This window comes from Anser anser (genome assembly GCF_964211835.1).
Source record: "Anser anser genome assembly, chromosome: 1".
Lineage (NCBI taxonomy): Eukaryota > Metazoa > Chordata > Aves > Anseriformes > Anatidae > Anser > Anser anser.
This window is the reverse complement of record NC_139720.1, coordinates 35,781,532-35,809,446: the sequence shown is the minus strand read 5'-3', so window position 1 is coordinate 35,809,446 and position 27,915 is coordinate 35,781,532. Positions and strand designations below refer to the sequence as shown.

Below are 27,915 nucleotides of genomic sequence, written 5' to 3'. Positions count from 1 at the left end.
AAGTAGCAGTAACTGTAAGTCTCTAACAGCCTTCCTTTGTTGCCTGCCAGAGCTTGTGCCTGGTTCTCACAGTTACTTTGTGGGAACAATACCAAAAATATTACTGGGGGAAATTTCTTTTCTCTGAATCAGTAAATACTATCAGTAAATACTACCATATTAAATACTGGGTTAAAATGAGTGCAATATACATATGGTACATGATACACATAAGGACACTCTAAGTTCACTGCTTATCTGTTGTGTATTTTAGATGCCTTTCCACTCTCTTTTGAGTGAATAGTTATGTGTACAGTTAAGTGGTTCAGTAGACAGCTTCACTTCCCTCATTTCTCTTGAAGCTGGACTGTTTTGGTCCAGCAGTTTCAGTTCAGTTGCAAACTGTTCTGGTTTCTTGGCAAAGTAACATGACAGGCCTGATTCTGTCACCTGAGGTATTTCTCACCAGTGAACAATTGAGGTGATTCAAAGCTGCATTTATATATATTGCATATATTTTAAGCAAAATATATTTTATACCCCAAAACTTCTCAGCAGTTAAACAAAAGGATAAAAATCTGAGTGTACCAAATCCTACCTAAACTTTACTATTTTCTTGGAAAAAAACAACAAATCATTGTTTAATCCTTATGTCCACAGCTATTCTGAGTTGTATATTTCAGTCTCAGTATGTCCTGTCAGCATCATAACTCAAGCATTTATTGGTTACTCATGTCCCCCTTCCTGGAGACAAAATTTGAAGCTGTTTCTTTTAATTTCTATAGGTAGTCTGGTCTTGACCAGAAGGTCTGTATTTATTAGGACCTGGAAATAACATCTTTCAAATTACTGGCCCACATACCGTGACTTTAAAGTTACTGCCTCTGCATGTATATATCTGTTCTTTTTATTTACATTTGGCACTTCCAGTTGCTTACAAAAAATCTTTTATGTCATAGTAAGTATAACAATCCTAAGAAAGCTATTAACTGCTTATATTTGAATAGCTATGTGACATTCAGAAAATTAGTGTGTATCAGTCTACATTATCATCAGAAACCTAGAGAGAAACATGCATAATGTTGCTGTATACACAATACACTACTGATTCAGCAGTGTGCTGTGGAGTTCAGATCACAGTAATGATAGATTATAAGGATTTAGAGAGGTACATTTCTGTTATACCGCCTTCGGGGTTGTTGTACCATTTTCTTAGTTGGTCTTTGCCACTGGATGATGAGTCAGGCCGATCATGAGGGTTTCAGGTATTAGATGGCTGCTAGTTTTGAAGGCAGAGCCGATGCTGGAGCTCACTGCATAATGATATGTTGGCTCCCACAGTGTAATTGTTTCTAGTAGAAATTATCATTTTTAAATCCTTGTTCTCTTTAGTCTGTTCTTTCTCCTCATCTCAGGAGAATTCTTGAACTCATTTAATTGTCCATGAAATAAGAAGCCTGTGATTGGAGCCCGCTAGAAAAGGAAATTGCAAAATGGGCAAATACTTCCTCTGTTTTGTTTTGATCAGTTGCAGCTAAGGTTCTCCAGTGACAATGGTCTTGATAAAGACATTTAGTTTTTACCCAGCAGTTCTCTTGTGAAGTTGCTTTATTAAGGAACTTTAGGTCTGTCCAGAGCCAGAGAACAAGTAGGAACAGGCTCTAACTAAAGAAGGATATCAGAAAGTGAGACAGTGAGAAAAACGCTGCTTGCTTTGTCATATTCTTTCCATTGTTGGAAATGATGGTGGTAGACAGTGTGTCACGTAATGTTACAGGAGGAATTACGTAATGCTAACACTTGCAGGTATTGAACAGTTGTTTCCATTTCGGAGGAAAGAAACTGTCCCTGACATCTGCCTTTTGTTCTATTTCTATTTTGTTCTCTTTTCATGTTTGTTGAAGTAATTTCATTTGTGTTTCCCAGAAAACTCTAACCATACATTGGAGAAAGAAGTGCCTGCCTACGACTTTTCCATGGAACCCTGGTTTGTTCCAGGCTAGTTCATTCTTAACCGTTGTAAATACTGTCTAGCACTAAAGAAGACAAGACCATAATTGGAGAAGAGGAGAATGAGAAAGAAGAGATTGTGCCTGTCCTTCCTTTTTTAATTTAAACAATCTTTAACTTAGGCTCCTGTACAAGAAACACTTAGAAAAATGAAACCAAATCTTTTTTTTTTTTTCCATTAGATGTATTTCCAGCTTTATTTTTCTTTGACTGTGATTGAATGAAAAATTGTCTTTGATCATTACCTTCATACTAACAGTTAAGAACTGTATACTTAGAAATACATGCTTCTACAAAAATTGGATTTCTAAGTTAAATTAATAGTAATGCTGGCTTACTTTAGCACTGGTGTAATAATAGAGCACAACTCCTTGCTTTTCTCTTTTTCTGGGCTTACCAGCATAATAATTTATAGTAGTAATTTTCTACAGGAGTTTTAATTTACCAGTTAAGTTTCCAATAAACTTGTCATGATTCCTGAAGTAAGCCTATTTTTCTTCTCTTTACTATCTGGGAGAATTTCTTCCCATCTCTGAATAATTTCAAGTCTCTATTACTCTTTGAGTGTAGCTATTATTTTGCCAGTCCATTGTACACACAAACCTTCAACACCAGGATTCCTTGGCAGGTCTAAATGGTCTGCAATTAGTTATGAATAAAATTATAGTTATTTTTAATACTAGGAATCAAGTATAGCAAAATATAAAATGGATTTTAAAACAGGGACTCTCCTCTCTGTCTTACTTTTCAGTTTCTCTCTTCCAGTTGGTAGCCCAGGTTGGCTTGGCTACTGCAGTTGTTCTAAAATTGATGTAACACAGTAGTTTTTCAAGAAAAAGTTAAAGGGCTTCAGCAGCAGGACAGAGATGCATCTAATTTTGTAACTGATAGCAGTCCTGTTAGTGTTGGTTATTAAAATAGCGTCATATCTTTTCATGGTTAACTCCATGTGTTCAGTTTCTCTGCTAGAAGTTGAAATCTGAAGGGATTTCAGCCTGAGTGCCACATAACTCCTTTTTAATTTTGGTCTCTGAAGTGATGAAGAAACCTGAAAACCTGCTCAGATGGCCTAAATCTGTCAGAGAAAGGAGAGTGGAGCCCTTCACATAACCATTGCAGATACTCTGAAATTCACTCTGTGAATCTCAGATAATAAAAGCTGTTGGGGTGGCTGATTGTGATTGAAAAGGTGAAGGTGGAGTCACCTTTCCGCATTTTCAACACTAATAAAATTTGTAGCTGGAATTTATCTTTTAACTGATATGAGCAAGTTTGGAAGCTGGAGAACAGCTACAATTGTGTTTTACCATCATCTTTTGTTACTTGATTGGCCTGAAAATCTTCAGTGATTAAATTTTATGATTTGGAATTATACAGCTAGGTGTAGCAGTAGTCTCATAGCACTATGTTTCTTTGCCTGTCCAAAAGTATTGCTGTATTGTTTGAAGTTATTCTTTTTAATTTTGAAGCCTCTGCTCAAAAACATATTTAATCCCCTGGTATTTTGAGAAAAGTAATAACAGTACATCATCAAATAAAATTCTTGAGCAAGCATAAGGAATCTAAAATGAAAATTTTTCTAGACATCTTCCTTTCTTCAAACAAACAAATAAAACCCCAAACGAGTTACATGGGATTAAAAGTAAATCGGCCTTTAGTTGTGATTCTTTTTATTGCTACCTAAAGAACCTTTGCAAAGATACATTCAGAGCTGCAATTTCCTAATTTAAGAGTAATAGAAACAACTTCTTCAGCGACTTAAGAGATGTGCCAAGGGTAAAAATCTTTGTGTGTTACCTTTGTGATGTTGTAAGGTCCAGTGCTACTTGTTTTTTGATGTTGGAAATTTGGTCATAGCCTACTAAAGGGGACATTAGAGACGGGATTCAAGTTGAGACTGAACCTAAAATATGTTTCTACTTGTAACTATCTACTTGTGAGGCAGTTGCTTTAACTTCATAATTGAGGGAGATCTAGGGTAGGTTCAAGTGCATAACATCATTTTAAAGACTCTAGAGCATCTTGTCTGGCCTCCAAGCGCTACTCAAGATGGGTGCAGAACATGATATGCCTTGCCAATTCCTTCCTTTGAGGCATCTCAGCTGACACAAGATGGTTTTGTTCAAGTACCTGAACTGCTGAATCCTGTCCCTTATCAACAGATGTGTAGAGTGATTCTACTTGCCCTAAAAGAGATACCTACTTTGTATCAGCTGAACTGTACTTCAAGTCAAAGTCATACTTTGCCCTAAACTTGTGATTTAACAGTCGGTAGTGAGCATTTTTATATGTGTCAACGTATCTAAGATACTTGTATGGGATTTATAGTACTGTTTCAGATCAATAACATGAGACTCATGGGCATGTCAGATATTGTGTTTAGTCAATTCAATTAAGTACTTACATTTCAGTGCCCAAATTTAGGTGTCTTAATTTTGAACTGAATCCTGTCGCAAGACCTGAAAGTGACATGAAGAATAATAGCATCATAGACAGCAATTACAAAATTAATTAATCTGGGGGACAATCTCTGCTAAAACTTTATTTTCATCTCTTTCTTTGTATGTTATTTAGTGATATAATCTGATGAAAAATCCTAGCTAGTGAAAAAGTACCTCCACACTCAATTCAAAGTCTGGATCTTCATCTGAGGTTTGAAAAAGCTCACAAAAAAGCTACAACCTGATTAGCAAACTGGGTAAACTAGATTTAATGTTTCTGATAATTCCAAGAGGAATGAACAGAGAATAACTTTTTAAAAGTATCTCTGGAAGGGGTGAATTCAGCTTTCATTCTAAATCATCAACTGCATGACATTAGTTAAATTTTATTTCTGAGGTCAACTTTTGTTGCTGAGAGCATTGTGTAGAAGGATAGTTAACTTCAGAACAAGCATTTATTGTATTGCAGTGTAATAGGTGGAAATGAGAGGAAGAGTTTCCACGTGAATGAATAAGTATATACTGAATGAGGGTAAAAATCTACTTGTGGAGTTTTAGAGCAATAAACCAAATGCATAGTCTTGAAAGAGGTATATTCTATGTACACTACTTTTGTGACAGTGGCACTTACTTGAACCAGTCAGGAATGTGGTGCTGCACAAATATAAAATGAAAGATTTTGCTGTTATCTATTTCAGTTCAGCTGCAGGACTGACCGCTGCAAGAGAATCTTCTAGTCCTTAGTCCTCATGACAGCCGCCTGCCAGTGGGTCTATAGCTGTAAGTCTTAACATTGTCCCGCATGCAGCAGTGGTCCACATACCTTGAGCTAACAGGATTAAGAAGTATATAATTGCCAATGTCTACTAGTATTTTAACAAAACAAACACTGAGACTGTTATAAAAAGTTTCTTTGTGGTTTTGATTTTCACATTAGTGACTTGATTGTGATTCATTAGGTTTCTTTAGTCTGGCTGTTATGTAGAATATAGGTCTACTGGCATCAGTTCCCAAAGTGTTATTGCCCTCATTGGAAATAGACAGAATCAACCTACAGAACTGGAATTTGAAAGAAAAAAACAAAGCAAAACAAAACACAAACATACACACTACCACCACCAACAAAAACAAAAACCAGAAAACAAAACAAAACAACTCTCCTTTGTCTATAATCAGAGTAAATAATGCAAGAAGTACATCTTCTTTAGTACTTCTTAGATTATTAAACTCTTTACTACAGAATTAGAGAATCTTAAATATAAGAAGTAGTTTTGCTCGTCATTTCTCTTGTGAAGGGATTCTTAGGGTAGGCAGCAACAGTTGAAGTCACTAGGTTGAAAAAAATGCTTGCGTCCCAACCCTGACATGATGAGGCAGTGTACCCTCTCTCCTCATCCCATATCCTCATTTTTTCTTCCACAGTATTCCTCTCTTCACTCCTTCCTATCAGCAAAATAATTTTTGACTGCATTTTAAGTTGGTGAGGATCTTCACGGCTCCTTACTATTTCTAGACTACTAAAAACATGTCTTGATTTCCCCAGTATCTCTATTTGAGAAGCTGTTGTTGCAGGTCACTTCTATTAGCAGAACGTCAATATGTGACTAATTAGAGATGAAACGTCCAATGAGTATTGAGTAATGTAGTTTTCTAACTTTCTAATTAATGGCAAAACACACAAAAATGTTAATTATGGTTGGAAAGATCCTATGTACCATTTTGTGAAGAGTTCTTTTAATTTTAATTGCAAGAAATGATGCAAATAACTGAAGATAAAATATAAGAAAGAAAAAAAGTTTTCTCATGCCACAGATAATACAGATATAAAATATTTTATAGCATGTAAAATTGTAAACTCCTGCAGGAATTCGAGAATATTAATGCTCTCAGGGAATAAACATTATGCTTCTTACATACTTAGCAGCCTCCTTTTAAATCAACAACAACAAAAAAATCTAGTATATTATTTGTGATAATATGCGATAGCTGTTATTGGAGGTTTCATAACTAATGACCTAATCTGTCTTTAAATGTTAGAGTGGATAGATATACCTAGATTGATGGATACAGTTTAAAACCCTAGGGCCTGTCTATAATAGAAAGAATTAGTGTCAGCAATTTGTACAGCTGAACTGATGCTGAACACTATTTAGGCAAAAATGAATGAAGAATGAACTTTGTTCAGCCCTATTTCAAAATAACTGTTACAGGGTTTTAACCAAGCCATAAGCCCGCATTTGTCTGGAATGCCCATGAACAGTGTGATAACAATTTTAAAACAAGACATCTAACGGTATGTAATAAGGCAATGCTACATCTGCTTTGGGCCTTTTTTTTTTTAATTTATTTTTTTTGCTGAGTTCATACAAAAACATTTCACAAAAATGAGTACAAACAGCTGCCCAGCAGGACTTGTGCAAAGTGGAACATTTCTGCTGAACTCACTTCATTCCACTCTTTATGTCATAAATGGGATAAAAGTACTTCAAGGTTTTAACACAAAATCATTTCTAAGAAGCAGTTCACATGATGTATACATGCATATATACCTGCTGTAAACAGCCACAGGCTTTGAAAATGAACAGAAAATGAAAAAGATTTTTATACTTTTTGACTGTTTACATGGTGGTTTTTGTAGGACCCATATTAATGAGAGTGTATATAGATTGTATTTGTAGTGAATATCTGCCAGGAGTCACTTTCTTTCATATTCATATATATTCATATATATATATTCATATATATATTCATATATATATTCATATATATATTCATACCTATATTCATGTAAGTCCTTTCTCCATCTTAAGCTGATTTCTCTGTTAACTTGAGTTCATTATTTGCATTAAATTTGAAGCAGTAATTTTGTAGCATTTTGCAAGTTTTATTTAATTTGCTGTACAGATGCATTTATAATTTTGTAATAAAACAGGAGAGAGCTAACAGAAATTTGGAAGCCCTTCTAATTTGGTTCAACATTTTTTTCCTAACAGACGTTCCCAAATGAGTACATTAGCATCTTTTCCTGGAAGAAAATTTTGCTACTTTTAGTTCTGAATATAGCTCATCTTCTTTTTCATAGCAGTGTAGAAGCGAGCATCAGAAAAACTCTCACTATAATCTTGACTTTCATCCTATTTCCACTCTAAACACAGACCAAGATGTCTGCTTTCTGGGGAGCTCTCTTCATTTTTTGTAGTGTCCAGCTGACATGCTTATGCTGAGCTACATCAGCAGTACTGCTTAGTGCTAACAGGAATGAAACTTCAACAGGAGGACACAGCAGATTTTACCTTGGGTGATGCAGATGTCTTTCTCAGAGCCAATAAACCCAATCTTACCTCTCCTTCCAGTCAAAGTATTTTTGGACATTTTTGACTTTTTGCACATGGTACTTTATGTTGGGGATATTCAGTCCTTATAGCTTCCATTGACCTCAGCTGTAATTTGCAGTTCTGCAACTCCAAGTAGATACTTTCTATAAACAGAAATTAAGATAGCATGTGTAAATTGCAAGACAGCCTGCATAACTTACTGTCATTTGTGCATGTAAAAAGATTATGTGCATACAACAAAGACCCATATGCTAAAAAAGTAACTCTGTATTTTAATCAAATTCCACAACTAAAATCAAATTTCATCTACTTGTAACACTGTCTGCCCTGAGGAGTCCTATCTCAAATCTGTATGAATCCCTTCTCTGCGCTAAAGAAGCAGACATTGCCAGATCAAAATTTTGAAAAAGTACTGGAGATACAGCTTACTCCTTACTGACTGCCTTTACCGACTGCTTACTGACTGCCTTTGCAGTCATGAAATCCTGGAAAAATGAGATGAACCTTAACAAGGGTTTTGTTCAAGTAGTCCACTCCAAGAAACTGATCCCCATCTCCAAACAATCTTCACCAATATAATGTGTTTGCATAACTTTACTATAATGATAGATGCAGTGGGTTTTAATTCCAAAGACTTCTGCAAAACATTCCCAAGAGAAAGCAGTTTGCTGACTACAAGTAGTGTTGTGTGCTTAATTCCTTCCTTTCCTTCTTTCCTTCCTTCTGTCTTTCCTTCCTTCCATCTTTCTTTCCTTCCGTCTTTCTGTCTTTCTGTCTTTCCTTTTGTCTTTTTCTCTTTCTTTCTCTTTTTCTCCCTCTCTTTCTCTTCCTTTCTTCCTTTCTTTCTCTAGCATTTAATCGAAAAATTTGGCTGAAAGCCAAATGTGATTTAGAACATTTTTATGTCTCAATCACCGAACAAGCTGTTGTAAGAACTGCATCCTTAATGCACAGAGGATGAGTTGGCATTTCTAGTTCAGATTAGTTAGTTCAGCGATTGTAAGCAATTCTCAAGTACAGGTGACGAGAAAGACCTTTGCCTTGGCATTGTAGTCAGAAAGCTTAGTTAGCCAGGAGACGCTGTCACGTCGGTGGAGGCTCATCCAAAGCTAAGAATCACTGTGGACTTTGGATGCTTAGGAGAGCTGTTACAGCTCTGAGATATAATGATGTGGCTCTTTAGGGCTAGATTTGATATTAGATACATTTTTAGCTGTGACATTTACTGTTTCAATCCCTGGTAAACCAACCTTGAAACAATGATCACATTAGCTAATCCCAACAGTATTTGAATCCCTTTTTCTAAACTGGACAAAGCTATCATGACAGCTGTATACTATTCTGAGAACCAAATCTGAGTTTTCTGCAGGGACTTTTGATCTGCTGACATAAATATGCCTAAGCTTGGGCTGCAGGCAGAAGAATTTCAGCTGATCAAACTTGCTTATTTTTCTGTAGTTCGGGACTATCGCATCTTGGCCCTTGATATGTACTGAGTTGTTCAGAATTCTACAAAGGAATGCTTTTATGACCTTGCCTGAAATTATTGAAGATGCTGTTTCCACATCACAGTTTTGGAGAGCAATTTTCCAAATTGTGGAAAATGGGAGTTTGGATAGCTATGCAGTCACCTGTGATGACCTGGACAATTTGTACTGACCTGTTTTAATTTTAGAGGAAAAAGTATCTCCTTTTACAAATCTTACCTGGCTTACGCATTGCATTTGATTTCATGGTATTGCTGTATTGTTGATGCTTTTGTATATAGGAAGTTTGCCACCTATGGCTGGGGATATATATGGTACCTCACGTGCAGCAGAGCATTATCGAGCCTTAGTGATCACTCACTCAGACTGGAGCACCTCATGTTGTAGAAAGATTGGTGAATCAGGCTTCCCTTTCTTTTAGGGCTGAGCTGGGGTTAGTGTGGTTTGAAGGGCTGAAACTTGTCCAGAAACAGTACAGAGGAGTTGTGTATGAAACTTGTTCTTTTACATAGGACCAGTTAAGGTTGAAGGAAAACATGCTCCATTGGAGACAGTGTCTTCCATTTGGGAGCTGCTTGGGGATAGCAGACTCTTGGAAAAATGACTTGGAACTCTCCATAAGTACCCAATACTGAGGAATACTCCAGTGCAGTATGCAACTCCTGTGCTCTGTCTGAAGGCAAGTAAATGCTTTCATCTTTACATTGTCAATTAAAATTACCTACTTCAGTTATAATGTGTCCTTCAAAAGGCGTACAGAGAGACAATGTCCATGAGATGGGAGTTTGTAGATGAAGGTCACTCCCATGTTAACATAAAGCGTTTTATAGTAAACACAGGGGTCAAGCAATTGAGTCTGTGCATCTCAAAAAAGGTGATAGATAGGACTGTGACAACATTAAATAAATAAACAAACAAAAAACACATAGTTTTTCATTTCAGAGCTTAAGTCTTGTTTTGAGAATAAAATCTGCCCTTGATGGTTAACTTGAAACAGAAAAGAAAAAAAAGCAGTAAGGGTGCTTTTTTTTTTTTTCTTTTTTTTTTGACCTTTCCCACTTCATACATCTCAGCATAATGCTGTTTACAATGTAAATATGGTTAAGTATTTTAGGAACAAGAAGCAAGATCTCAGGTTCTGGAAGGAACTGAAAAATGAAGAGAAACTTTTGGCTGCCCTTCAAAAACTTCAGATCCACAAAATCTTAGATCAATGAGCTTAGCTCATCTAGAGACTTCTAAAAGAAAGTGCTGTATGTATGGATCTGTGGTCTAAGCAGAGATGTTTTCTGAACCACGCCTGTGAAAAATGGATCAAAGACTAGATTTCATGATCTGCTTTCTTTGACTGACTAAAATAGAAGACTGTTCATAACAGTTTTGTTTTGTTTCTCTTTTCAAAAAGTATTTTGTCTGTGATTACAGGGAAGTTACTTAAATTGATATTTCTTTTTTGTAATATCCTAGAGGAAGAATTAATATATAACTTTTTTCTTTACTTGGATATTTTGAGGACTTTTAGTTGTAAATGTCAAAAGAAAATTGCCATGCCAATATGAATTACCTGTAATAAGCTAATGTTGATTAGATTTTTTTTCTTGTCTATTGAAATGCTGTGATTTACCTTCTTTGGTTGTTACAGAAGGGAAGAAGAGCGAACTTCTGTTTGAGTGCTCTTGGGATATTTATTTGCAACTCAGAGTCTCTCCAAAATGCAATTTGGGGTGTGGGAGAAGTGATTTCCAAGATGACATTTGTGTGTGAAGCCAAACAGATGACAGAGCCCTTTTCACTGTCACATTGAGAACTCACTGAGAGCTGTTGCAAGGGCAGTATGACAGAAACAACTCTGTCACCATAAGTGCTGGTGATTGTGCTCACACTCAGCTAGCTGCTCCCCGGCATGTGGGATGCCCAGGACTAAGGTAAGGGTTTGAATAGACAGTGCATTGCTAGCTACTGGAAAGAACACATGAAGGTTAAAAAGAGTCATGGGGGAACGGAGGGAGCAAGAAGAGTACAAGGTCCCGCACATCAGTAGTATTTGCTTGGAAACATTTTCCAAAGTCAATGAAATGTATTAGTATATAGATTAGAAATAGGGGTTGCAGATGACTCAATTTATTTTTGCAGCGTTTTTATTCCTGAACATATAAATATGTAAGATGTATATGGACACGTAAAAAAATAAAGGTCTAAAGTCATAGCTGCCTGTAGAATTTGATGGAAATTGGAAGTGCTGAAGCAGAGGTGTGTCTGGAGGTGTTCTCTTCTCCCTCCCATAGACTACTCACGTCAGCGTAAGCTGCTTTGCTCTCTCCCCACACAGAGCTGACCTTGTTCTGACTGGCCTTGTACTTTCTCATTTCTTTGTCTGTGTTAAAGCCAGCTGGTTCTCTCTATGGAAATTCACAGCTAGGACCCTTTCAGCAGATGTCTACATGGCTTCAGCAGCTCTTTTCCTCTGCCCTTCTGTGGCATCATTAGACTTTTACCCTCACATTACAAAGTGAAAGCTGGGTCACTCAACTTTCTTGAAATGTGTTAGCAATTTGAAGGCTATTTATAGATGGACTTCAGAGCATATGGAGTGAGCATAGCCTGAGTATTTATGACCTCCAGATCACTGCTGTTTCTTCACTCAACATTCAGACTTACGTAAGACTTTGTAGCCTTTTATTTTGGAACAACGATCTGTCCTGGTGCATATTGTGATTATACAAGAAGGTTTTCTACTGGAAACTGCAGATAAGTTAGACTGCTTTCCAGCAGCATACCTTCACAATTTTTGCACTGTTTATAAAAACATGATAACTGTGAGAAGGGCACTATTTGTTCAGTGTGCAAGAAAGACTTAAGATAGGCTTAGGAGATGGTATCACCTGTGAGACAGACTGAAAAATCAAATAATAGCACTGTCAAGTGGGTGCAGCAAAGATGTCTCTATCTCCGCCAGCTTTGGTAAAAAAAATAAATAAAAAAAAGATAAAAAAATGATGGTATGTACTTGCTACATTTATTGCATGTTATATATAATAAAAGAATGTTTGATGATTTAGCAAAGGGCAGGCTCAAATCACACCAAACCAGGTGTTCAGACCTCTTTTAGAACACCTTGCTCATGCCAGACAATGAGCAAAATTTTGCTTGGCTTTTCAGCCTCCAAGAATGACTAGGAAGCTTACCCTTTAATGTTGTGGTGTGAACAGTGGTGTCAAGAAGCTTACTACCTTGTACAGCTCAAATTTTACAGCTATGCTTTCTGGAAACTTGTGTCCATTTAAAAGACCCCAGACTGACTTTTGAATCCTCAGGTTTCCAAGCATCCATCATGGGCCTTTCAAAATGTTCTGTCTGCAGAAGTAACAAGACTTTGAGATCTTGGTACAAATACAAATCTGGGCCAACCTTGTTTAGACCATTTCAAATCAAAATTTTTTTTAAGTTTTGTTACCGTTAGCAAGAATCTCAACAAAGCTTCATGTGACAGTCTTTCTCTGATTATACTCATTGGAGAAAGAAATAGCTTTGTAAATGGACAATAAACCCAATGGCATAGTGTATAGTAGCAGTAGTAGTAGTAATCGTAGTAGCTGTGATTTTTTTTTTGATTAGTATATGATTTTGATGGGCATTTTCAGTGTCTTATATAGCTTTCATTAGAAGATATCTGGGTAGAGGAATGTTCTATATTCAGAACTTATGAAATATTCTTCCCCCTGTATAGGGGAATATCCTTGAGAGTATTTTTGAGATAGGAAAAGAGAGTGGCTCAAGACTGCTGAGTCTAGATAGGACCCAGATTCCTTTTATGGAGTATATTGAGTGAGATTCTCAATGAAAGCTAAAAATAAAAAAAAAAATATGAGAAAATATATGAGAAAAAATATATGAGAAAAAAATGAGAAAAAAAAAATCATAACTACTACCGAGAGTATCAACTCTATTTCATGTTCAAGCTTTGGGAATTTATTATTCTGATAGGAAACCGAATAAAAACCCATTCCTTAAAGTTTTCCTCCAAAGTAAAAAATCTATTTTGGACTTCAGCAAGAGCTTTTTGAGAGAAGAACAGGTGTCTTGACTAAGGTGGCCTTTTGGTTGTGAGAGGTGCTTAGGTTCAGGTTCATTTAACGTGATCATTCTGGAATGGGAGACTGTTTGCGGAAAACAGTTGAAAAGGCATTGTGAAAGGACTTCTTTCCCTGGTTAGTTGCTTGCCATCTGCCTGCAGTGTTATGACCATTTGTAGTTAATTATTCCTTCAGGCTCACAACAGATCCTGTACCTTCCAAGGTGATGCTCTGTGGAGGTTATGGTTTCCTTCAGGCACTAGGCAGAGCATGTTCTCATAGCTGGGGATCTCATTCAGACTCCTGTAATTGAAAATTTTGTCATGACTCCTAGGTATTTGTCTCATATGCTTAGCAATGTGGGTTGTAGGTAATATATTGCAACTTTCTTCCAAGATTGATTGGCTTTTTGTTCACTTTGGTGTTATGATTCAAGGTGGTGCTATTTGATCTCTGCTTACCTGAACTTGCATCTTAACTACCTGAGAAACCAGTAAGACAAAAGGTGCAACAGACTGCAAACATTTAACCCAAATAAGGGTTCCTGTGACCTACTGTTTCCTCACATAATAAAACTAGAAAATGAAAATATTAAAGATGGGAGCCTGAGTGGTCTGTCAGAGGAGTCCTGACATTCATCTTGATTTAAAGATGACTGTTACAGGCAAATGTCATGTGTAATTTATGTTTGGAAGGATCAAGCTTTGTAGTAGGACATCTTTCATGCAGGATTGATCAGCTAAGAATCAGGAGACTTTGAAGTGTCCTGGTTTGAACAGAGCACTGAAAGAGAATGAAAGAAACCCCAGAGCTGTTGTGGGAAAGAGGAGAAAGGAGCACAGAATCGGGTTGGGTCTTGCAGGGAGGCAGTTGATGTTCTTTGCATGGTTCAGGTTGAGCTGCAGAACTGCTCACTGCAGGATGTTGTGGACTCTGAAAGTTTACAGTGCTTTGAAAAAGACTTGGCACTTCCATGAAGAACACTCCACCAAGTCTTATTACAATAACGCCCTCTCTGCCTGATGATTTTCATGAGGTGCAAATTGCTCACGTTCTGGGGAAATTATCACTCTAGGTTTATACCCTGTTACAAGCTCTACATAAAATTATGAGGCACCTGCTGCTGGCTGGCAACAGTTAGAAACTATGTACTGGAGACGTGCTTTCAGTCTGACCCTGTATGATTGTTCTCATGGGCTGGCAGATTGGGTTTCAAGAGTGAGAAATTTGTGAAGAATAAATTTCCCTCTGGTAAGCAGAAGGACTGTCTCATGTCAGCTTTCTGTAGATTATGAAATAAACCAAAAGATCTGAATCAGAACTGGGAATTATATGTTTTCTTGACAAGAGAGAATAGAAAAATGCCTTTAGCATTTTTATTTTATTATTTTATACATACATATATATATATATGTATATATTTTTTTACCTGAGAAGGGTGATTCCTGGTACATTTACAGGTTGCACTGGACCAAATTCACTTCCCCTAATGTCTCAGTCCAAGATTTGACCCAGTAGCAGCTGTTTCATTGGAGGATCTGTGAGCTTGATGTTTGGGAGATTTTTTTCAATTTCTCTTGTTCCTCTAGATAAGTGTGAATGTGAGGAATGATATGGATACAACACATGACCTCTACAACAAACAGGATAAAAAGTGTTATGCACCTTCATTGATGTTTCAGCTGTTGATTTTCTCTAGTAATAAAACAATTTTTGAATTATTTTAAATGAATCTTACCGGGTACTTCTTTTTAATGATGGATTTTAAGCACAATTCAAGGTGCCCATTTAAACTGATAAACTCTTGCTGTTTCTCCACTGCAAATGTGATTCCTGTTAATTATAATTTCTTCAAAACTTTGCATTGATCTCTTTTTCAGGGTTCCATAACTGACATCAAAACAAGCTCAAATCAGAAAGTATCAACCACAAGTGTGAAAAAATCTCCCACTATACACAGAGGTCCAATTTGAGAAATACAAAGCCAAAATGGACTTTTTAACAGAATGCTAAGGTTAATGAAAGGTTATCTGTTTCAAAACAGGTTCTAGAAAGCTTACTCTCAAGTTTTTATTCTGCTCAATCAAAAGTGGGTGGCACAAAGATTTTGAAATATTTGTTCTTAGTGAGTGGGGTTTTAAACTTTGCATTAAGTTTTTGTACTTTTTTTTTTTTTGTGGAGAAAATTTTACTTTTTTTTTTTTTTTTGGCCTTGAATACAGTTTGTCTAAATACAAATCTAAGCTTTCATTATATCTAACTAATAAGAATCAAAGGTTAGTAACCTTTAAATACTTTAAATGTATGCTTGAGGGAATCATTGCTGTCTCTGGGACTTAGCCATGCAACTCTTACAGAAATCTTCCAATGGACTTGGGAAAACACCACCACAGGAGTGACCAGAACAAGCAGGCACAATTCATATGTGTATTTCTCATTTATGTACACCATTATAATATTATTGGTATGGAAGGACATTTACCCATCTCATCCTAGAGTGAATTCCCTTCAGAGCTTGATTTAGCTGAGATTTTTTTTCCCCAGTCTTTTACTGTTTTCTGTCATGGTTTTGCTTTGTCAAACATCGGATTACCAGTGAGGTTCCTCTATAGATGTCATCACAGGAGTGCGACTTCCAGGTGACATTTTGCTAATCTTTTATGAGTCATTACATTTGTTTTGACTTGCTCTCTGTATAATCATTGCAGAAGAGAAAAATACTGTTGAGTGTAATGTTTGCCTCACCTCTCCGTCAGCCTTTAAATGCAGTCCTTCAAAAAGGGAATGATAGAAAAGATCAGTGAACAGCAGTATGAAATAATGTAGCAATGATATTTAGAGATTGTAATTTACACAGTGTAGCCTTTTCATTTTACATATCCGGAAACACATTTTCACCTGATTTACAGGTTCAGTGATATTGTGTAAGGAGAGGCTGAAATGGGAAATGGGATGCAATCTGAGAAACAGATTCATTCAGGGATAAAAGGGTAGTTTTGAATTAATTTTTTTAAGGTAAATTTTTAAGGTAAATTTAATTTTTAAGGTAAATGTCTTCATGAATACATGGAATGTTCTCACGTTATAGAAATGAAATTATTTGATTTTTACTTTGAAATTACATTTTTCTTTTGAAGTGACCTGAATTCTAAAATGGTTGAATAACCTGACACCAAAACTATAAAAATCCCCTTGTGAGTCTGATGAAACTTCTGAGTTTATACAGAATTTTTGTAGGTCTTTCTTGTTTGCTGAACAGATTTTTTTTTTAAATTTTAATTTCTTTGACCTCTTTCTTTTATTACTTCTAGTGTTTGTTCAGACTTACTGAGGAATTTTATTTGATACATTATGTGGGGCCTGACTACTTTATCCTATTTAATAAAAATATAAAGGGATTCTTTTTTTCCATATATGTGAAAATCACACGTGATACTTTATTTATTTATCTTTATTCTCTCTCTCTCTCTCTTTTTTTTTTTTTGGTGATTTTAGGTATCGATGCAGATGAAGTAAGGAATGAACTCATATATATTCTGGAGTTACTTTCTAAATGATTCTCAGTCTCTCTTGACAGCTACTACTTTATTTCTGAAGGAGGAGGGGTCAGAAGCACCTCTTCCTTCCCAAAGAATTGTGCTGCAAGATGAGAAAGAGTTTTTGGGAAACATAGGTGGCAAACCTATAATTAATTATTTAACCATCTTACCTGCCAAACTTTTCAAAGTAAATTTTCTCATACAATAAGTATGATGTGAATAATTCAACCCTGATAGATAGTTTTCTGTAAAAAGTACCAGTAATTTGAATAAGCCCAAATTACCAAATCATCAAGTCACTTTGCAGCATCTGTATTTTTCTTACCATTATGTAGGATTGTTGATATGTATGTAAGGATTAAGACAAGTTCTGCGAATCTTATGGACAATAATTTTCCACAGTAATATTTTTATCTGCGATGAAAAGTAGATCCTATGGGATTCCACTAGAAACAACACCACTGGATTTTTTTTTTTTTTTGAGAACTCTCATTTAAACAGTTTTTTAATCCAGTTAAGATGTGCTAAATTGATTTTGTGTAAAGCATTTTCATCAGAATGTCAGTCAGTGCTGTGTCAAAGGTCTCATGGATGTCCACCTATGCTATATCAACTAAAGTTGAAAATACCCAGCTTCTGCAGATATATTTCTAGTCTATAAGAAATTTAATTTGGAGATATTTAATGAGATTGGATCTAATAAAATCTACTTTCTGACTGAGGACTTGATCAAACATCTTTAAATCACTTCCAAGCAGACACACCTTACCATGGCAGCTTATGAATCCTGAGAATATCTCATCGTTTATACAGAAGTAGTAGGGACTGTCGACCTTTCCCTTGTCTTTGTGCATTCCTTCAGGAAAACTCAAGCCATGTTAATCAGAAATAGCATAATGTACTGAAAAACTGTTATTATTTTTGGTGACTGACATGCTAATTTTAAACATGGTCATACGATGAAGCCACAGCAAGTCTTGGTTTTCTTACCCCTGCTATCAGAGTGATTACAAATGGTTCCAAAGTGTGTTTATCAATGTGGTGATAGGTGCTATATATAAATATATATATGGTGTGCATTGGCTAACCTGTGTTACATGTTCCTGTCTGTTTTAGGAAGTGGTTCACCTAAGATTGCTTTAAGCTTGGAATAATTTATGCCAGAGTCCTAAATTTCCCCATATGTTAATATTCCCTGGCTTTAAGCTGAGCCACATTATGGGTTCCTCTTCTTGTGTGCTGCTACAGAAACAAGGGTTAGGGTACACTTATAAATTATGCTTATTTTATAAAAGTCATCTAAACCCTTTGAGCTTTCTATGCAATTATTTTCAAACATGCACATGAACGTGTTTGTGAACACATTTAGGAAAGGCTTCTTCTCTGGTACTTATATTTACTGAATGACAGAATAAGATGCCTCTGTAAAGGGGAAGAAAGCAGATATATTCTTCTGCACATTATTCAAACTGACAGAAGAATCACTGAAGAGTCAAAACCTGTCACATCATATATGAATTTAGACTTATATCTATCTGACCCATTTGCACCCATATCTGTATTAAATGTTTCATAATTCTTACAGACATTTTGGTTTTAACTAATCTGTCTTCAAAGCTTTCTAGTTCCTTGTTCTCTAAACCTGAGAACTTCTCTGAATTTCCCTGACATAATCCTAGACATATTGAAGAGTATAAAACTGTTGATTACAGAGGCTGTATTCAACAGCTCCTTTTGTCTACCTTCCTACTGAGGTATCGCTGCTAAAACCTGAAGAAATATGTTTGTACTTCAGTACAATAGATGAAAACTATCTGCAGACTAATGTTTTTCAATGATAACTTCAATATTGTTGTGTCAGCATTGCTATTCTAGCATAAAAGATAATCTCATCCTTCCTGAAACTTCTGACATATTAATAAAAGCAAACCAAGAGAAAGAAAATATTATTTACTCTTCAGGAGACTCTCTATCTTACTTGTTGTGTTTAATTTATGGTACAATTTACAAATAAAGATTACATGCATCTATATAGACCAGTCAAATTGTTTTCAAGTAGTGGTCTGTACAATTTGTCATTTTCATACACCTGATACAGTGTATGTCCTGTTGCTAGCATAACCTGATTAAAATTTTCTACGGGGGCAAAAATAATTGTTAAAAAATCTTAATATTTGAAGTTAAAAAGTGTTAAAAATATGTAGTTTAGTTTATTATTATTCTCTGTCAGGTTGTTTTTTACTTTTCTTTCTCCTTAATTTTCTTGTTTCAAAATGTGGATTCAGTGCATAATCTCCTGTTTCACAAGAGTGTGGAAGGCAATTAAGAATAATTTTGGTATGGTTTGGCTCACAAAAGCCTTCCCCTGAGATAATTTCAACATGCTGAAAGCAAGCTCTGATTCTTGGCAGCAGAAAGAATTGAACCTTTTAAAAAAGCAGGCTCCCAGTAAGCACAATTAAGTTATTCGACCAAGCGAAGGTTGAATTTAGCCTCTCAAATAAACAATTCTGCCAGCTGCATCAGTACTGCATCGGTCCCAAATTCCCCCTTCTTTGATCTGGCATGGCAAATCCATGAAGAGGAACTGGTGTGAGTCTGTGTGTGTTTTATAGTCTGTCAGATGGAGGATAGACCAAGGCCAAACTCCAGCGCTCCCTGGAACATCAAGGGGACTCATGCAGAGATCACAGGGAAAACAGAGTTTGCCTCTGAAAATTATGTGTGTATTGTCACTTGGGGTCTCTGCTTCTCACCAGGCCATTATGTTCTTCTTCCTGCATTTTGCTTTCTTTTCGCTATCTTTCTCTCCTTTCTTCTGTGTTGAGACTTTTCACCCCTTCCCCTGGTGTTGTTCCTGTACCCTGTGACTGGAGTAGCTGGTGTGGTTGGCACGGTACTACGGGTGGTGTCTGTCTGACACCCAGGAGAAAGCAAGGGGCAATGAGGTAGTCTCTGCCTCAGGTCCTTGTGCAGACTCAGGAAGCCACAGTTGAGAGGGCCTCCAGCTCTTCTTCCCTTCGGCTGCTGTACAGACAGAGAGAGAGGGGCCAGGTGACAATGTCCCTGTCACTCCAATGATACACACAATAGTTACATGCTGCTTCGTTAACGTTACAACTTTTATGGCTGGTAATACCGTTATCAGTCTTTATATGATATTTGTAGAAAAATAATAGCTGTGAGTGAAATAAGTTGTTTGTACCTCTAGTGTCTCTTGATGCTATATTCTTACTGTTTAACAATGTTAAATCCTCACACATAGGATTCCTATATTCAAATACCTGAAAGAATTAAGCAGCACTGGGGCCTGCAGGTCTACATCGGCACAGGAAAGGCTCTTGGTTCTCCCTTGGTTCCTTTCCTCCTCCATGAGCAGCACTCATTTTGGACAAAGAAACTCCATTTTGAGTTAGAAGGAATTTTCAGTGAAACTAGAAGGAGAGAGAGAAACTAAGAAACTGAAGTAGCCGAATATTTATTCTTGAATATAATTTTACTAACAATTTTACTAATATTTTGTTAATTTTGTCATTTTGTAATTTTGTTCCATCCCTGTTTTCTAGTGAACACTCATTATTCTTAGACACCACATAATAAAGAAGATAGATCTGATTGAACATAGAGGAGTGTACAGTAAATCTAAGCTTCTGTGTATGTGCTCACTTCCTAAAATGCTTTTGAGAGAAGCAAAAACTCAGCAAAGTACACCTCTGTAGTTACACATAACCACAGTAAGACAGTATGCAAATGCAGTGTAGGACACATTGTCACCTAGTATTTAGGTATCCAAAAATCATTGCTATTTTTCTTAAATCTATCACTATTTCAACACCCCAGACAGCTATATTAATCCTTCCACGGTTTTTCTTACAGTCAGTAAAGACCATAGGCACATCCAGAGGGCAGTTCAGAGCATTCACAGTAGGTGTCCCTTTTTCACCCTGCAGATGAGCTGTACTTCATCCTCATCAGCCTTCAGTAATAAATGTTTTCATTACAGTGAGCTGCTGAGAATGTCTTAAGTTTTGAAGATGATTTTATGTGCTAGCTTTGGGCCACTCCAAAATAGTGACCACCTTTCTCTGTATGAAGGAATGCCTCTTATTTCATTTGTCTTTTGCATCTGTAAGAGGAAACCTGAGTCAAAGATAAAGTTTTGCAGAGCAGCACTAAGCAATATAACTGATTGATTCTTTTCCTTTAATTTTATTTAATATTTCAACCTGAAGAATTCTTGTCTTTTATTTTTTTGTGGTTAAGTTTTGTGTGTGTGTGTGTGTGTGTGTGTTTGTGTGTTTGTGTGTGTGTGTACCTTCTACCTAAATGATTAAATGCAGGGATAAAAATTATGTTTAAAAAAACTGTAAAAAGCAAAAGTTTGCCAAATGCAGTCATTTGCCAGTTTAATTTTAAACATTCAGTGGATATTTTGCATAGGATAGAATACAGTAGGAGATTGTCTTCTTCAGATGGGATGTGGAAATTCCCAGTGGCCTTAATAGAGGCACTGATATTTCCATTTGATTTCTGCAGTCCATAAAATGAAGCTGACCCCACCTCCTATTCATCTTTATGGCAGTATGTTTCTTGAACTGCTCAAATGACTGTTACAGGAGGGTTTCAAGGGCATGTGACAGAAATGGAAAGAGAAATTGGATCCTTTTTCACTAAGGACAAGGATTAGGCAAGAGTTTCAGAGAAGAACTGAGGTAGAAGATTCCACAGATTCCAAAGAAGATTCCTCACCAGCAAAGAAAGGACTTAGTGTAATATTATTAATACTCACTCTCATGGGAGACCTCTGAGATGGAGCATCAAGACAGTCCTGTGTACTTGATCTGAGGCAGCAATAGCTCACATCTACCTATCACCCATCCAGGAACGTGAGAGGATCCCACATTTAAACAGCATACATATAAGGGAAATGCAAGAAGATGAGTTTTGAACATCTGTATTTCCAGAATATGTATAGTTCACCTAAAAGTATTGCAAATTGAATCGTGTATCTACTTAAATATTTTGTGTCCAGACATCATTTTATTCCAGGTATTTGACATGGGGATAAATAGTACATAGAGAAAAATGTTTGAGGTTTATTGGCTTAGACACAGGGATGCAAAGGTAACAGAGCAGATAAACTCTAATATTGGGTTGAATGTTACAATTTTTACCTGGTTGAATTTATTTCAAGGTTGTGATTATGTGATTATGATGGTGATTGTGACTTAATAACTGTTAAAAAGTCAGAATGCTCCAGATAGTGGGAGGAAGATTTGCAATTTCCAGAATGAATGAAAAATAATTTTACATGAATTGGTGAAGATTGCCATACAGCTTACTGTCGTTTATCTAGAAGAAGTTTCTTAATTGCTCGTTTGTAAGATGTGTTGTGGGGTATATAATCCTAGCATGCATTCCAAGAATTCTCGAAAATTTTTGGTTGTTAATAAATGTCAAAATAAGGAAAAAAAGTAAGGTGATCATTGAAGTAAAATCTGTAGTGACTGATCTTTATGAATACAAGAAAAAATTAAAATTTCATCTAATCTTGGAATAGAACAGATGTGCACCTTGGTAGTGCAAAAGGTCATGTGTATTCTTCCTTCTCTTTTAGCCAAGTAAATAACTAAAGAGTTTTTGAAAAGGCCATCAGTTTCTTCATGGTCAGTGAATCTTCAAATGTGGAATATCCAGATGTTTTTCAGAGGTATCATTACCAGCCAGCTGAAAGGGGAGAAATCTGTCCATCTGCGTGACTGTTTTCAAAATAGCAACAAAATTTAGGAATATTTGGCAATATATAAAATGCCAAAATGGAAGTATTTGAACATGGATGGTGTATTCTTATTTATTAATGCTAATTTTAACTTAGAGAGACATCACTCTGTTTTCAAATTAGTATAATTTATTTTCTTCTAGCTATTTAACCAACTCTCATGTGCTGTATTCTATCAGAAGAGTATCAGAGGTATTGCAAGGTATCAGAGATATAGGTTATCTCTTAATCTTAGGATCATAGGCTCATAGGATAATTCAGAGGTCTCAGAAGTCCACTGCTGCTCAAAGCTGGGTCAGGTATGAAGTCAGACTGGGTTGTGCAGGGCTTTATCTAGTCTTGTCTTGTTAATGCCCAAGAAAGTAGATTGCACAACTTCTCTGGGCAATCTGCTCCACTGCCTAACTACCTCCTGGTGATTTTTTTTTTTCCTTAAATCCAGTTTGAACCTCTCTTGTTTCAGCTTACGCCCGAGGTCTCATCCTCACACCATGAAAAGCTTGGCTACATCTCATTAACCTCCCTGTAGGCAGTTACTGGCTGCTGTTAGGTACCCCCAAAACTGTCTCTTTTCCAGGCTAAAGAAGCCCTGGTCCCTCAACCTCCCCTTGCAGAGCAAATGCTCAAGCCCCAGCCTCTGTGGGGGCCCTCTGCTGAACTCGTTCCAGTTTGTCCATGTCTTGTATTGGCGGCCCCACACTGGAGACAGATAAGGCCTAGTGAGTGCTGAACAAAGGAGGATGATGCCTTTCCTTTATCTGCTGGCTGTGGCCCTTCAAATACAACCCAGGGCATGTGACTGGCCCATGCTCAGCTGCCCAACAAGGCCCCCAGGGCTGCTCCCCAGCTGGTCTCCCGCAGTCTGAGCTGATGCAAGGGAGCTCCCCTCCCTGGGGCCATGCTCGGCTTTTCTCCTTGCTGAGTTTCATGAAGTTCTTGTCAGATCATTTCTCCAGCCCATCTAGGCCTCTCTGAATTGCAGCCTGGCCCGCCAGTATATAAGCCGGCCCTCCACAGTTGGGTGTCATCTGAAAACTTGAGAGTCTGTTCCATTGCCTCCTCCAGGTCACTGATGAGAATATTGAGCAGTGCAGGTCCCAGACTAGGCCCCTGCAGTACTCCATTTCTTACAGGCCTCCAGGCAGGGTAAGACACATTAACCACTACCCTCACAGTCCTCCAGCTGCCCTGTGGGATCCCACCGTTCAATCCATTGAATAATCATCAGTCTGCTTGCCTGGAGTCCAGGGCCTGTGCTTGGCTGTTCTCCTTCCTCACTCCTTGTAGGATTTTGGACCCCACTGTGGCGTGGTCACTACAACCATAGCTGCCACTTGACTGTTAGTTTCCAAGTTGTCTCTTCCTTATTAGTGAACAGCAGATGCTGGCAAGCATTGGCCTGCCTGTCCCACCCAGTACCCCGACACCTCCCGAAATCTTGACCACTTGTGTTCTGCTGTGTTGCCTTTTCAGCAGATGTCAGGGATTCTTGAGTCATAGAATGAAAAATTTCAACCGTGTTTCTTCATCTACTAAGATACTTCATTTTTCAGTATTTAAGACATGAAAATATAGAGACATGCCTCTTCGAGGAAATTGTCCCTATAATTCTGCAATGATTCGCTGCAGATGTGGTGATATGTTTTCCTGCTCAGTATTTGCTTTTGTATGCTAGGAGGTGATAGGTTCCTTGTGGAATTTTGAAGAATTTTGAAGGTGGGAATAATGGAAAACCACTTCCTATGTCTGAATGCTACTTCTGTTGCTTCTACATTATGCAAGGAATCTTTTATTATATAATTATAACAATTATGATCTTATATACATTGAAGTTTGTGTCATAAGGCATTCACTTAAGTGCGGGTAAAGACAAAGAATCAGTTACAAATCATTTGTCCATAAATGTAGCTTTTCTCCAAAAATGAAAAATGAAGAGGAATTTCATTCTGTGGTATAGATAAGTTCTTAGGTCTGGCCTTAGATTTTGATTTCATTTAATGATGTAATGTTAGCCAATAATCATTTCTGTCAGGTTGAAACTTTGTAGATATCTGATCTCTGTAGATCTCCTTCATATGAGGAGCAGAGCGTAGACAGGTTCAGCAGAGCAGATATGCTGCATCGAGAATCTTATGCCATCAAATATTTTGTCCTCAGACCCTGATTCTCTCAATTTTTTAAACATTCGGGAACAGAATATGGTCAGTTCCAGCCTCAAATTCAGCAGTGAAACTAATGTTTTCCCTATGTAAACAGACTTGAATAAATTGCAGATACCAACCAAATATTGATTCTGTTAAGACTGACTTTGAAATTGATTTCATTTGTCCTTGTAAAGGGCTTTATGATCAGATTTAAAAACAAAAATATATTAGAGCTGATAACTAACATTTAAAATAATAAATTGAAGCTTATGATAATATAATTGTATATTTGAGGGTGGCAGAAATATACATTGGAGAGAAACGCCAATAGTGTTTCAGAATCTCTTAAACATAATATCCATCATTTTTTATTCATAAGAGGTCATCACCATATTCCCTTGTTAACATCCTAAACTCCTAAACTCTTAATAGCATTCTAAACAATTGTTGGATTCATTGTTGTTGCTAATTTGCCATTTTTAATAGGAGATTGTTATTGCTGGCTAATAAATGTTTCATGTTTGGAAATTTGTTTCTTTTGCCGATTTTTTCATTAAGTGAAGTTGCTGCTTAAAGTTGTTGTTCTGATGAACATCCTTTTTTTCTCAGGGTGATGGCTACATTATTAGTCTTGTTGAGTTGGATTATTAAAGGGTTTTGAGTGTGAGGAAGGAACAGTTCTCAGGATTCTTGGCTGAGCAGGTATATTGCAGAAAAGTAACATCTTCAATGGAAACTTTGAAGAAGCCTTCCAGACCATTGTGTTTTGTGAAAGCAATTTCCTCGATTTTGTAAGAACAGATTTCAAACTGTAGTGTTTTGGTAGAATCTCCTGTTTTACTGTAAGAATGACTTTGTTTCTGGTCACAAACCGATCTATCTCTATGTAAGTTGATAGGGTGCATGTTTAATTCTATTTATTTATTTATTTATTTTTTCCCTGAGTATAAGAGTGTTTCAGCTTTTGGGCAAAGCTAGTTTGTTTTTTGAGAGAGAAAAATTCAAGACGCCAAGCTGATGACAAGCCAGAATTGTACATGGCACTGCTTTACATGCTAAATTTTTCCTACAGCTTGAGTATTGACTTAATTTGCCCTTCACAAATATGCACTCTCTGTTAATATGTTGTTTACAATGTACTAATGTTCCCACAAAGCCCACTGAAGTAGAGCAAATTGTCCCATTTCATTAGTACAGGGTTCTAACTTTGAATAATTTTATTTCATATCAAATAGCTTTTTAGCTCTGCATCGTCAGTGTAACCAGTATTTATTGTTGTGTAGAACAAGTTGTTGCTGTTTCCCATTTGTCATCTTTCTGCCTTGCTGACTCACTCCAGCCTTTATTTTCTTGTCTCAAATCATTCACACTCTCCTAAAGGGATTGCAGCTAAATATAACAGTTTACCTTTATGTTTAATTTTCACTCTTTTTAGATATCACATGCAAGTGGAGTCATGCAAAGCGTTGGCTCAGGATATCATCCAGATACAATTTCTGTCTTTATGTAGAGAAGAATAAATACTTTTTTTTTTTTTTTTCTTTCTTCTGTATTTACTCTGTTTAGGACAGATGAAAATTGCATTTCTTATATAATTACATGTCATACAGGAGCCATGGGCACACTGTCTTTCCAGAGACGAGGCCAGCACACTTGTAACAGGTAGTGTTGTGTTTTGCAATGTCTCCAGGCTGGTTCTCTGTCTCTGCTCTGTAGGTGAATGTTTATGGCATCAATGTGTTTATGTCCTTTGGGGAATGCAAGCTCATTTGATATATAAGAAGCGAATCATATGCTTAAAGTTAAGAATGTGTTTAGATGAAATTAATAATTACGAATGTGTTTAGGTGTTGGCCTGAGGTGTGTGTGGAGGCAGCCTGAGGAGATGTTTTCTGTCAGCCCTGCTCTCGCTGTGTGTATCTGATAGTCCTGTAGGAAAACACGACAGAAATTCTAAGTGTAATGACCATATATTGCCACTAGATGGTAATGTTATATGAGATTAAGTATTTGTTTTGTACGAGGGAATGCTGAAGGGAAGTGGACCTTTGATGGCTGCTAGTCATGTGGGAAGGTGCCAGTGGCTGCTTCTGAGCGAAGTGCAGATGGCCTCAGGAATAAGGCGTAGCAGTTAATTAAACCATAATTTATGATTTTGTTTCATGTTATTTGGAGGATTGGTTGAATAATGCAAGTCATTGCAATTGAGTAACCTCACTATATATGCTAGCAAAGTACTGGAAAATGGGAAATGTTTTCAACTGCTATCGTTGTTTTCCACAATATTTTACATAATGCTGTCCACTCATGATTTCAGTTTAAATGAACACACATCTCCCGTCTTTGAACAAGTGGGAATATTTTCACAGAATCATAGAATGGCTTGGGCTGGAAGGGACCTTAAGGGTCATCTAGTTCCACCCCCCTGCCATGGGCAGGGATGCCACCCACTAGAGCAGGCTGCCGATTTTCTTCAGGAGAAGTATGAGAAGGGCAGGTACCAGTACTGAGCAGGAACATGAGCAGTTATGACTTTCAACCTGTGTGAGGCAGTGATATATTTATATGCTACACATCTGCCAGTGCATTAAAACTTCCTAAAAATCCAGCGGGGGACATATGTGTGATCTATTCCATTGCTTGGCTGTTTCTTATGGAAAAAGATAAGAATTATCAGTTGTTAGTTGTTTGGTTCTTAGGATGCTCCATTCTGTGAAGCACCAGGAAAGTCTGCACAAACTGTTTTATCTCACTGCTGTGTGAAAGGCATTATTCACTTAGCTTGGGATAGGGAAGCAGTTCTCCTAAGCATAGCAGTGCAGGCTGCTGCCTCCATTTGAAAAAAATCTAAATAAAAGGTGGAGATAAACATTTTGTAGTTTTTGCAATAGCTTTGAAACTTCCTTATAGCTTTGCTTTCTTAAAAATATTGAGAGAAAGCATTTAACTTCAGCTGATTTGGGGTTTAAATTGCTTTTTCATGCCAGGCTTTGTTTGGAAATCTGCTGATTTCCTGCTTGAGTCAGAGGCAGATGTATTGCGGGATCTCAGTGCCGTGATTGACATTTGTATTTTTCCTGTGTTGTTGCTGTGGCAGTGCTACAGTGCCACAGTCAAAGACCAGCTCC

At 36.9% G+C, this 27,915-nt stretch overlaps 1 protein-coding gene across 8 annotated transcripts in view; it reads left to right on the top strand.

Moving 5' to 3' along the window:
- Positions 1-27,915, top strand: part of TAFA2 (TAFA chemokine like family member 2) — a 197,753-nt gene that overhangs the window by 9,705 nt on the left and 160,133 nt on the right. Inside the window, exon 1 of one of the 8 annotated variants that reach the window (XM_083827770.1) lies at positions 5,059-5,210. The exons of 6 other annotated variants lie outside the window; for them this stretch is intronic. The gene's annotated coding sequence lies outside the window, so the exon portion shown is untranslated. Of the gene's footprint in view, positions 1-5,058; positions 5,211-25,472; positions 25,490-27,915 lie in introns of those variants that run through there. One more of the 8 variants, XM_083827766.1, reaches the window with a different exon arrangement.